The 12500-nt window shown below is 43.1% G+C and overlaps 1 protein-coding gene across 1 annotated transcript in view; it reads left to right on the plus strand.

Annotated features, from left to right (window-relative positions):
* Nucleotides 1-12500, plus strand: part of LOC145398888 (protein turtle homolog A-like) — a 114219-nt gene that overhangs the window by 16927 nt on the left and 84792 nt on the right. The gene's annotated exons all lie outside the window — the stretch shown is intronic.

A 12500-nucleotide genomic window follows, 5' to 3' on the forward strand; every position in this document is an offset into this window, starting at 1 on the left:
CCTGACGCGTCTATGTGCTCCTGTGATGGGTGGTTTTGTGTGTGTGTGTGTGTGTGTGTGTGTGTGTGTGTGTGTGTGTGTGTGTGTGTGTGTGTGTGTGTGTGTGTGTGTGTGTGTGTGTGTGTGTGTGTGTGTGTGTGAAATTGGACGAATCACACACACACACACACACACACACACACACACACACACACACACAGTTAAAAAACGCAAAAACGAGTGAGAGTGGACTTGCACAAATTTATTAACATTATTTTTATGCTATTTATATCAATTTATTATCGACAATTTTGGATTAAATTTGCGCAGAATGCATTGCTCGTTGAAATGTGCTGCGGAATCGCCCAGACAGCTTACAGCCTTAAAATGTGGATATGAAAGAGAGAGAGAGAGAGAGAGAGAGAGAGAGAGAGAGATTTTTTCCCTACTGCTACCTACCAGACGATTTTACTCAGCTTTAGGGGGATTAATAGAGCCAGGTGGGGTTAATTACAGACTTCATTAACCCCTTCAGTACGAGGGGGGATCTGCACACCTGAGTAGGTAATATCCTGTCTAAATTCTTTTTTTCTTATTCCATTCTTTTATCTTCCTTTCCCTCCCTCCTCATCCTCTCATTCCTCCTAAATTTCAACCTTCCTTCCTAATCTATCTCATTCTCCTCCTCCTCCTCCTACATACTCTGTTCCAGAAAGAGGGTCTCCATTTGAACTCAGTAGGAGCGGCACGGCTAGGTAGACTTTTACACGATAAAGTCGCCCTCTTCAGATCAAAAAACGCGGCACGTCCAGGAACAGTAACCTTAACGTAAATACCCACAAAGTCAGATCACCAACTGTTTGGAAAGGAATTAGAGTCTGCTATGTTAACGCACGTAGTCTACGTAACAAGTTCGAGGATTTAGAATCTCTAATTTACCTAGAAAATTATGACATCATTGGCATCACAGAGTCCTGGATTAACACATCTGACCGTGACTTTCTAGCGGAATACTCATTAACAGGGTACAATATTTTCAGCTGTGAGCGACCACATCGAGCTGTTGGCGGTGTTTTACTATATGTGAAAACTAGTCTCCATCCCCTTGTGCTATCCAAACCCAGTATTACCAGCATAGATGCCAGTTATGTTCAGCTAAGTATTAATTCACACAAAATAAATATATTTCTCATCTATCGTCCTCCAGCACAGTCAACTGAGACAGATGAAAAACTTTATGATCAAATTGCGGAAATTTGTTGTCAAGAGGATAGCGTAATTTTTGGAGACTTTAACCTACCGGTAACAAAGTGGGGTGAACCACTGACGGCACACTCAGGACAAGAGCTTTATACGAATCTTCAAGAAAGCGCCCTTTCCCAACACGTAGAATACCCAACGAGAGGAAACAATATCCTAGACATCATCTTGACTACAAATGATAACCTAGTCAACAACGTTGAAATAGGACCTGAGTTTAGTTCCAGTGATCATCGAACTATACAGTTTAATATTACTACTGAAAAGGTAAAAGAAACGGAGAGCAAAGAAAAGGTCCCAGATTATCGTAGAGCTAATTTCAGCAGGCTCAGAGCGCTACTTGCAACTGCAGATTGGAATCAAATGTCTGAAACCGATGACATAAACCAAGCATGGGAAATATTCACCAAAAAATTTAATGAAGTGGTAAAGTCATGTGTGCCACTATGTAACAGACGTACAGCTGGAAATAGTAAACCAAAGTGACGGTCCAGTGAAATAAAAAGTGACTTAATAACCAAAAAACAGGCATACCATAAATATAAAGCTACACAAAATAATGATGATAAATTACAGTACGATAATATACGCCGCATATCGAAAAGACTTATTAAACAAAGCAAAAGAGCACTGGAGATCCACATTGCTAATACGTGCAAATCAAATCCTAAAGAATTTTACAGTTACATTAGAAAGAAAAAGGTTATGACTACATCAATAGGTCCTCTAGAAACAAACAATGGCAAACACACTGAAAATGAGGTAGAAATGGCAAACATTCTTAACGATTACTTTCCGTCTGTTTTTACAGTAGAAACCACCACCAGAAACCTACTGTTACCCACAAACCAAGCAAATAGCACAGTCCTTAGTAACTATGCTATCCATAATAACTATATCCTTTCAGCCATAAATAGTACGGACATAAACAAAACCCCTGGCCCCGATAAAATATCACCAAGAATTCTCAAAGAAGCAAAACATGAGTTACTGCTGCCACTCTCTGTCTTATTCAATAAATCATTAAGTACTGGGAAAGTTCCACGCGAATGGAAACTAGCAAATGTAACACCAATTTTCAAAAAAGGAAATGAGTCGCACCCACGAAATTACAGACCAATCAGCTTAACATCAGTAGTGTGCAAGAAAAATCATGAGATAAAATAGTTAATTATCTAGAAGAAAATAATATAATTAAAGACTCGCAACATGGATTCAGACATCGTCGTTCATGCTTAACTAACTTACTGGACTTCTTCCATGATGTTTACAAATCATACGATGACTCAAGAGCAGTATATATAATTTACCTCGACTTTCAGAAAGCATTTGACACTGTCCCTCACAAGCGTCTCATGAGAAAAATAGAAGCACATGGAATAAAAGGAAATACGCAAAAATGGTTACAAGACTGGCTTTCAGACCGAAAACAGCGAGTTGTGATAGACGGAAAGGAATCCAAATGGCGTAATGTGATCAGCGGCGTTCCCCAAGGCTCAGTACTTGGACCGTTACTTTTTATTATCTATATAAATGATATTGATGAGGGTCTAAATTGTAAAGTATCCAAATTTGCAGATGATACTAAAATAACCAGTAAAGTCACTTCAAAATTACAGTGGCAGCAGTTACAAAATGACCTTAATACTTTAGCAAGCTGGGCAGAAAAATGGCAAATGAAATTCAACACAGAAAAATGTAAAGTACTTCATATTGGAAGTAACAATGTCCATGCAAAATACAAAATGAACAATATTCAGTTATCAAGTACAGACAGTGAAAAGGATCTTGGTGTGATAATATCAAATGACCTAAAACCAAGCAAGCAGTGTACCGATGCGGTTAAAATTGCACACAAGTTAGTGGGTTTTATTGGAAGAACTTTCGAGTTTAAATCGGAAAAAGTCATACTTGCCTTGTACAACTCGCTAGTGTGCCCCCATCTTGAGTATTGTGTGCAATTCTGGTCTCTGTACTACAGAAAGGACATTGAAAAATTAGAGAAAATTCAGCGAAGAATCACAAAAATGATACCACGACTTAGAAACAAACCATATGAGGAACGCCTTGAAGAACTTAAATTATTTAACCTAACGAAGCGCAGGTTAAGAGGGGACCTTATTGAAGTTTTCAAAATCATGAAGGGATATGACAGCTTAGACATGAATAAATATTTTGATATAGACCGGTCGAGGCAAACCAGAAGTAATGGCTGCAAAATCATGGGAAAGCGATTCCAATGCCACGAAGCAAAATACTTCTTCTTTAACAGAGTTGTAAATATCTGGAACAGATTACCCTCAGTTACCATGAACAGTATCTCAATTGAGACATTCAAAAACAAATTAGACAAGTATTTGCACGAGAATCCTCAGCTGACTCTTTTTCTGTCCGAATAACTTGCTTTTATAGCTACGGTACATGTAAGTTCATGCCCCTTTTGTCTACAAGACACTCCGTAAACAATGTACCCGTACATAGTGTTGCGTCATGATATTATACATTTTCAATTTATTCAGTGCAAACAAAGCAATATAAGCACAGATTAGGATCTGCACAGATAGCCCTGAGTTAACGGTCACTACTCTTACTTTCGACCTGTGATGGGCTGTGGATCACTTAGGGTCCATGTTAGTCAAGTGACCACCATCGGGATTTTTTTTAATGTACCAGGGGTCACTGCTTCAGGATGAAACTTGTGTACTTGTCCCATATGGGAGAGTTCCCTGTCTCAGTGGAGTGAACGGAGCTAGGGCCTGATTGACTGCTGCCTACCTTAAAAGCGCCAGGCAAGGCTGCCGCACCACCCCTAAACATCCACACTGTGCAGTCCCCTCGTGTCTACAGGACACCCCGTAAACTTAACATAGCGTCACGTCACGTCATTATACGTTTTTCGATTTACCCAAAGCAAATGAGGTAATATACAGCAAGCACAGATTAGGAACTGCACAGATAACCCTGAGTTAACGGTCACTACTTTTACTTTCGACCTGTGATGGGATGTGGATCACTGAGGGTCCCTGTTAGTCAAGTGACCACCATCGGGATTTTTTTAATGTACCAGGGGTCACTGCTTCAGGATGAAACTTGTGTACTGTCCCACATGGGAGAGTTCCTTGTCTCAGTGGAGTGAACGGAGCTATTGCCTGATTGACTGCTGCCTACCTAAAAAGTGCCAGGGAAGACCCCTAAACATCCACTCTGTGCACTGCACATCCACACTGTGCACTGTGCAGTCCCCTTTTATCTAAGACACCCATCTTATGTATTTTTCAATCTCCCCAATGCAAAGAAAGCAATATAAGCACAGATTAGGATCTGCACAGATAATCCGGAGTTAACGGTCACTACTCTTACTTTCGACCTGTGATGGGCTGTGGATCACTAAGGGTCCCTGTTAGTCAAGTGACCACCATCGGGATTTTTTTAATGTACCAGGGGTCTGCTTCAGGATGAAACTTGTGTACTTGTCCCACATGGGAGAGTTCCTTGTCTCAGTGGAGCAAACGGAGCTAGGGCCTGATTGACTGCTGCCTACCTTAAAAGCGCCAGGCAAGGCTGCCGCACCACCCCTAAACATCCACTCTGTGCAGTGTGTAGCTTCCACATTATGTCCACAGACTTCCCATTAACTCAATGTACCGGTTTATAATGTCATGTCGTAACTATCATTTTATTTGTTTACTTTCTCTTTCAGGTTACTCTATCGGGTAGCTTACAGATAAAGTATTATAGAATGTGACTTTTCCTTTCCAGTGTTTCCTATAAAATTTCCATGTCAGTTTTTCCATGCTGCATGGTAGTTTTTCTCACTTTTTCCTGGAGGGTTTGGTGGTGGGGGGAGCCTTCTTGCTTTACTATCCTTATCCTTCAGCATGTAGAGTTGGATCTTGTAGTCATAGTTTTCTCTAACAAGCAGCCTCGAAAGGACCATAAGGTCCGTTGCTGTTTGCTTTCCTGTGTAATCGTGTGTAATCCTCAAAAAATCATTGTCTTCCCCCTCTATCCTACCTCTCTCTTGTTTTGTTCTTCATTCTCCTTCTTCCTTATCTCTCCTCCTCCTCCTCCTCCCTTTCCTTCTCCTCCTCCTCCACACCAAATCATTGTTTTCCGCCTCTACCCTGCCTCTCTTCCTTGTTTTCTTCTTCATTCTCCTTCTTCCTTATCTCTCCTCCTCCTCCTCCTCTTATCGCGATTGCCTCTTCCTCTCACAGCTCTCCACATCCTCACCTCGCCTCCACCTCACTGTTTCCACCCGTCTCCTCTTTCCTCTTGCCTCTTTACTTACCCTTAAAGTCTTGTGTTTCTTCGGCTCACGTTCTTGTCGGTAAAGGAAGCTCCCTAACACCTTTTCCTAAGCGATTTATCATGCTAATTACACCTAACCGTCCTATTTTGTGTTATATAAATCTTTCTAGCATCGTCTTTTTGGGGGGATGGGGTGGGGTTATTCTTGTCGATTAAGGAAGCTCCCTAACACCTTTTCCTAAGCGATTTATCATGCTAATTACACCTAACCGTCCTGTTCTGTGTTATATAAATCTTTCTAGAAATGTCTTTTTTTTTGGGGGGGGGGGCTTGTATTGTTTTCGATTAAGGAAGCGCCCTGACACCTTTTCCTAAGCGATTTATTATGCTTATTACACCTAACCGTCCTGTTTTGTGTTATATAAATCTTTCTAGCATTGCCGTTCTCTGCATAAACAACGTACAAACGGATTTTAGCCAGCCACATCCAAAAAATAAATCGCTAAGGAAGAAGTGCTAGGGAGCCTCCTTACTCCGATGGTTTCTTGTGTGTTTCGAGGACGGCTAAGTCAGGGTTATTAATCCCTACATCATTTATTAAGTTCATTCTTCCACTGCCACACCTCCGCCCACACCAGCAGACTGCGCCGTCCAGGGATGAGTCGCTATTATGATCGAATAGTTTCTATGTATGTATGTAGAAATATGCATGTATGTATGTATGTATGTATGTGTGTGTATTTATGTATGTATGTATGTATGAATGTAAGTGTATGTATGTAGGTAGGCAGAAAGGTAGGCAGGAAGGTAGGTAGGTAGGTAGGAAGGTAGGTAGGTAGGTAGGTAGGTAGGTAGGTAGGTAGGAAGGTAGGTAGGTAGGAAGGTAGGTAGGTAGGTAGGTAGGTAGGTAGGTAGGTAGGTAGGTAGGTAGGTAGGTAGGTAGGTAGGAAGGTAGGTAGGTAGGTAGGTAGGAAGGTAGGTAGGTAGGTAGGTAGGTAGGTAGGTAGGTAACCAAAATATCTCAAAAATGCCCAATTCGATTTTGATCATACTTGGCACACACACTGCTTGGAGGAAGGGGAAGGGGTGATTAGATTTTTGTGCCGATTGAACCAGGGTCAAGGTCAAGGTCATATTAAAGATGTGGTGTTGCTCTGCTCTCTGGGAACTATTATTTTTGTGTCTCTCTTCATTTTTTCACATTTCATCCACCTCAGTTCATCAATTCGTCGTTCCCTTTTGCTTTTGTCTATATGGCTTTCTGTTCTTCTGTTCATTTGCTGTCCTATTTTTATGTTCCTCTCTCTCTCTCTCTCTCTCTCTCTCTCTCTCTCCCTGTCTTTCTACCTCACTTCCTCCTTTCTTCCCTTCCTCATCCTCTCCATCATTTTTTCCACCCTCCCTCTTCCTTCCTTTACCTTCTTCCAAGACTCTCAATTTTCCTTCAGTTCCTTCCGTTTTCTGTTTTTCATTTCATTTTCTGTTCTATTTCTCTCTCTCTCTCTCTCTCTCCATTCCCTTCACATTATATTTTTAGTCTTCCTTCTTCCTCATTCACAGACCAATAAAAAAAAAAAAAAAAAAAAAAAAAAGCAGCATGAATGTAGGAATTAGTACCTTAACCCCTTCCATCTAGCGACTTATCCCGGCTGGTCCATACAAAATGCTTCTCTTCACTCAGTCAGGTTCTCTCTCGTGTGTATTCAATATGGACGGTGGGTGTTAGCGCTGAAGTGGTGACATGATACGTGGGAGGACTGCGGGCTTCACGGAACGGGTGGTAAAGTCTACACGCACGCGCACACACACACACGCGCACACACACACACACACACACACACACACACACACACACACACACACACACGAGCAAATTGAATAGTTGTGAGAAAATGGATGGCGTGTGAAGAATGATAGCGATGGAATTGAAAAGGGAAGAGTGAGGATGAATTGGTTTATACGGCCATCAGGTGGGGGGGAAGAGAGAGAGAGAGAGAGAGAGAGAGAGAGAGAGAGAGAGAGAGAGAGAGAGAGGAGTGTGGTGTTGGTGAGGGCAGCTTTGATACAAGGTGATGAATGAGAGAGCATCCTTCTCCATTCCTCTCTTTTCCCTCTCACCTCCCCTCTCTCTTCAGTCACTCCCTCTCTCTCTCTTCATTCACTGTCTCCATTCGTCCCCCCCCTCTCTCTCTCTCTCTCTCTGAAGTCCTGACCTCAGACAAATTTTGAGAGTGGCACAGGGCAATTTCTCTAAGTGTTGTTGTGCTGCATGTGTGTGTGTGTGTGTGTGTGTGTGTGTGTGTGTGTGTGTGTGTGTGTGTGTGTGTGTGTGTGTGTGTGTGTGTGTGTGTGTCATGGATTAATGTTAGGATCTGAAACGTTGTGGACAGATGAATGTGTGTGGCACGTACGTAATTGCCTCTGTGTGTGTGTGTGTGTGTGTGTGTGTGTGTGTGTGTGTGTGTGTGTGTGTGTGTGTGTGTGTGTGTGTGTGTGTGTGTGTGTGTGTCGGGGAGTGCGTGCGTGTGTGTGCAAGTGACAGGATTAAGGAGTGCAGTTGTCAGGCCGCGCTGGTGCCTTTGTTGGCTTGTTTCTCTTATCTCTCCTTTCCCACCAGCATCTGAAACCACTACCCTCCATGCCTCTCTCTCTCTCTCTCTCTCTCTCTCTCTCTCTCTCTCTCTCTCTCTCTCTCCCCTCGAGAACTGATGCCGACATTCCACTTTAACAAGAGACTCCAATGTTACTGGATGGCTTTTTTCAACTCGCTCCCTTCGGCCAAAGTTCAAATTGATTTCCCTTTCAATACCACGCTCACATCCACGATCTTTAGGGACCCTGAACTGCCAGCTGACGGTGTTAACCCCTTAACTACGAGAGGTACAGTTTGATGCAAAAGTTTGTTACCTTTTCCTGTCTTTCATCACCGGGGTCACGAACTCTTGAACATGAGTTAGCAGAGTATGGCAATAATATGTATATCCACTGCACGTCCTTCAAGCATGTATAAATCCAACCACAGACAGAGCAAAGTAAACGTGAACGTATTTTTGTTTGTGGCTGTACGGTAAAAAAAAGAAAAGAAAAAAAAAACTAATATTAAGATACGACAAGGTCTCTATCGTAAACACCTTTGAAAATTCCACCTTAAGACTTCTTCCAAGATTAGACCTACTTACGCAGATTATAGCCCCCCACTCGCAAACACTGGGCGGAGATGTGACGTGTTGCTATGGTTACAGACGCCAGTGAATTTTGAATACCGGAATAGTTACCCTGATTTTAAAAACTTCTCGAAATGGCCATATCAGAGATTAATTCAATAGAGCTCGTTTTATTTTTTTTTCACCGTACAGTGTTTATAAAATCTGTAAAACTTAAAAAAAAAAAACTACAGATTTAATTTTAAAACACAAGGACAAAATGATGAGAGCGTGTATATTCTCTTGACGGCTTCTGCGCGCATCCACTCCCGTAACTCTGAGCACAGATGGCGGTAAAACAGATTCCTGGGTCAAGTTATGGTGTGTGTGTGTGTGTGTGTGTGTGTGTGTGTGTGTGTGTGTGTGTGTGTGTGTGTGTGTGTGTGTGTGTGTGTGTGTGTGTGTGTGTGTGTGTGTGTGTGTGTGTGTGTGTGGTCATATTTTAGTTTCTTCCACCGATCACATATCATATACGGTAACCTAGTCCGAAAATAACGCTCCACTAGAACGGCTCAGTCTGCTGGTATGGGCGTGTGTGTGTGTGGCAATGGGAACTAATAAATAACTCAAGCAAGACACTGATAACGCTGACTGAGCCGCCCCCTCAACACGAGAGAGAGAGAGAGAGAGAGAGAGAGAGAGAGAGAGAGAGAGAGATGCAAAATGCGTCATCGGAGTGAAGGGTGAACCTCAATATACAAAGCAATAAATATGTTGGTGTATTCTCTCTCTCTCTCTCTCTCTCTCTCTCTCTCTCTCTCTCTCTCTCTCTCAATAAAAAGCAACAAAGAGCAAGGATTCAATTGACCGCCACTCTCTGTGACTAACCCTCAAAAAATCCCTCGAGACAAATACATCCAGGTAAAGAAAAAAAAGGAAGAGAAAAACAAGAGAAACTGAAGCTAGAACGGTACGGCGAGGCTGCAAGAGGAACAAGAGGCTACATGAGGGACAAGAGGCTGCAAGAGGAACAAGAGGCTACATGAGGGACAAGAGGCTGTAAGAGGAACAAGAGGCTGTAAGAGGAACAAGAGGCTGCAAGAGGAACAAGAGACACTGACAGGCTGTAAGAGGAACAAGACAGTAAGAGGATGAGCAAGAGGAACACCACAATACAAAGAAAAATTACCCTCCTCTCTCTCTCTCTCTCTCTCTCTCTCTCTCTCTCTCTCTCTCTCTCTCTCTCTCTCTCTCACACACACACACACACACACACACACACACACACACACACACACACACCACATACACTACGCTACTCCCACCTGCAGTCTACTGTATGTGTAGAGAGAGAGAGAGAGGGAGAGAGAGAATGTGTAGAGAAAGAATGAGTATATACTTGTATTGGAGGAGACTGAGAGAAAGTGTTTGTGTGTTTAGAAGAAAAAGTCTGTGTGTGTGTGTGTGTGTGTGTGTGTGTGTGTGTGTGTGTGTGTGTGTGTGTGTGTGTGTGTGTGTGTAAGTTCGTTCTCCCACCACACTGCCACAGAAGACTCGGCGACCTACACACACACACACACACACACACACACACCAGCTTCCCCTCGCCCACTCCTCACTTTTTCCTCCTCCTCCCTCTCCCTCCTTCCCTTCCCCTCTCCATTTCCTTCCCTCCCTCCCTCTCACTGTCATACTCATGTTTGTTGTATGCATTTGATTGTTTTCTCTCTCTCTGGCTCTTTCTCTTGTGTCTGTCTGCCGGCCCGTCTGACAAACACACACACACACACACACACACACACACACACACACACACACACACACACACACACACACACAATCTGTCTTTATCTGTCTGCTTGTCTGTCTCTGTTTCTGTAGATCTGCGTGTCTGTCTGTCTGTCTGTCTGTCTCTCTCTCTCTCTCTCTCTCTCTCTCTCTCTCCCCCTATTCTGTTAAATCTCTCTTCCTCTCTCCCTTTCCATTTTTTCTACTTCCTCCTGTCTTCTCTATCCCATCACTTTTTCATTTCTTATTTTTCATCTCCCTCCCCCTTCTTCATTTTTCACTTTCTCTCCCTCCCTTATCCAGAGTACATTATTCTCTCTCTCTCTCTCTCTCTCTCTCTCTCTCTCTCTCTCTCTCTCTCTCTCTCTTGTCACTCAGTGTAGAATCACCTGAAGTGGAAAGAAGAGTACCGTAATAAGAAGTGACAAGAAGGCTAGTAAAAACAGAATGAAAGGAGAGCAGACACAGAAGAATGGTAAAGGCGAAGGAAGAGGCAGGCAGCACTACAATCAAGCGAGTGGGTGTTGCCTGCCGCTACCTACCACCCGATAGATGGATAGAAAGCCATTGCAAGTGTCGATAGATGGACATAGAGTAATTGTAAGCCCCGATAGATGGACAAAGGGAACAATAGATGAAGTTGAATCTGCAAGTCGAACTGAGGCAGCTGCAAAAAAAAAAGGAGTGATTCATATAACGTTGGTTTGTCTCTGAGGGCGCGAGGGAGGCCACGAAATTAATGACTCTGGGGCTAAAAAGTGGAAAGAGAGAGAGAGAGAGAGAGAGAGAGAGAGAGAGAGAGTAAAGAAAATGTACGAGAAACCAGCACAACAGAGTGTATGCGTGGTCGTTAAGGGGAGAAATTTATAGTTACCATAGTCTGCTGAGTTTAACCTTGGCTGGAAAATTACCTTAACTTTACATCAAGGTCATGGCCGCAATAAACCCTTGTGTGTGTGTGTGTGTGTGTGTGTGTGTGTGTGTGTGTGTGTGTGTGTGTGTGTGTGTGTGTGTGTGTGTGTGTGTGTGTGTGTGTGTGTGTGTGTGTGTGTGTGTGTGTGTGTTCATCTTTAACCCCTTTATTGCCAGAGGTCTCCCGAAAATGGACTAAAATCGGCAGCTACAGTTCTTTCACTTCAACTTGGCCTAGATTTTCGTCCTTCTGCAGCTTATTTCACGTAGATCAGTGACAGAATGAGACAATGCTACGGCTCTACATCCTTTACACTGCACTTCTTCGTGCCTAGCACCATATTCGTGTTAACCTAGGATTCCAACTCAGCATTCAAGATGGAGAGATGCAATTTTAGGCCAAGTTAAGTAACAGGAGTACTGAATATTGTAACGCTTGCATCATCGCACTATAAAAATTAACTAGTATCGTTCCCACTTCACTATGAAATGCTATCCTCAGATTTAATGCCGTAAGAGGTGGCCACAAACAAATCGCCTCCATGTCACCCTGTCCTCTGCCATTTCGCTGCCCTCCTGTCAGCTCACACCCCTCCTCTCCTATATCTCTCCACCCCATCCCTCCATCTCATCCTTGGTCTCCTCCTCCACATCTTCGCGACTAGCATCATATTGTAGTGTAAATTTCATGCTATATGTCAGTACTCAAGATGGAGAGATGGCAATTTTAGGCTGGGTTAGAGTACAGGGGATATTGTTGTCTCATTTCATCACTATCATTCAGTTTTTACCTAATAAATAAACAGATATAAATGGACAGACAGAAGTAACTGATTATGGTATCCCCGTTTGGCTTGGCTTGGTAGGGTTAATGAGGGTAATTTAGCAGTCTGTAAAGGTCATTACATGTAGGGAATGGTTATTGCCTCGTTATAGTGCAATTATGATTATCACAACGAGTCCTGCCTTCACATATACTTAACGCCACACACACACACACACACACACACACACACACACACACACACACACACACACACACACACGCGCGCACACACACGCACACACGCACGCACGCACGCACGCACGCGCACACACACACACACACACACACACACACACACACACACACACACACACACACACACACACACACACACACAAAGC

The sequence above is a fragment of the Coenobita brevimanus genome, chromosome 5 (assembly GCF_032717465.1).
Source record: "Coenobita brevimanus isolate Jiangsu-jjx chromosome 5, ASM3271746v2, whole genome shotgun sequence".
NCBI classification, from domain to species: Eukaryota; Metazoa; Arthropoda; class Malacostraca; order Decapoda; family Coenobitidae; genus Coenobita; species Coenobita brevimanus.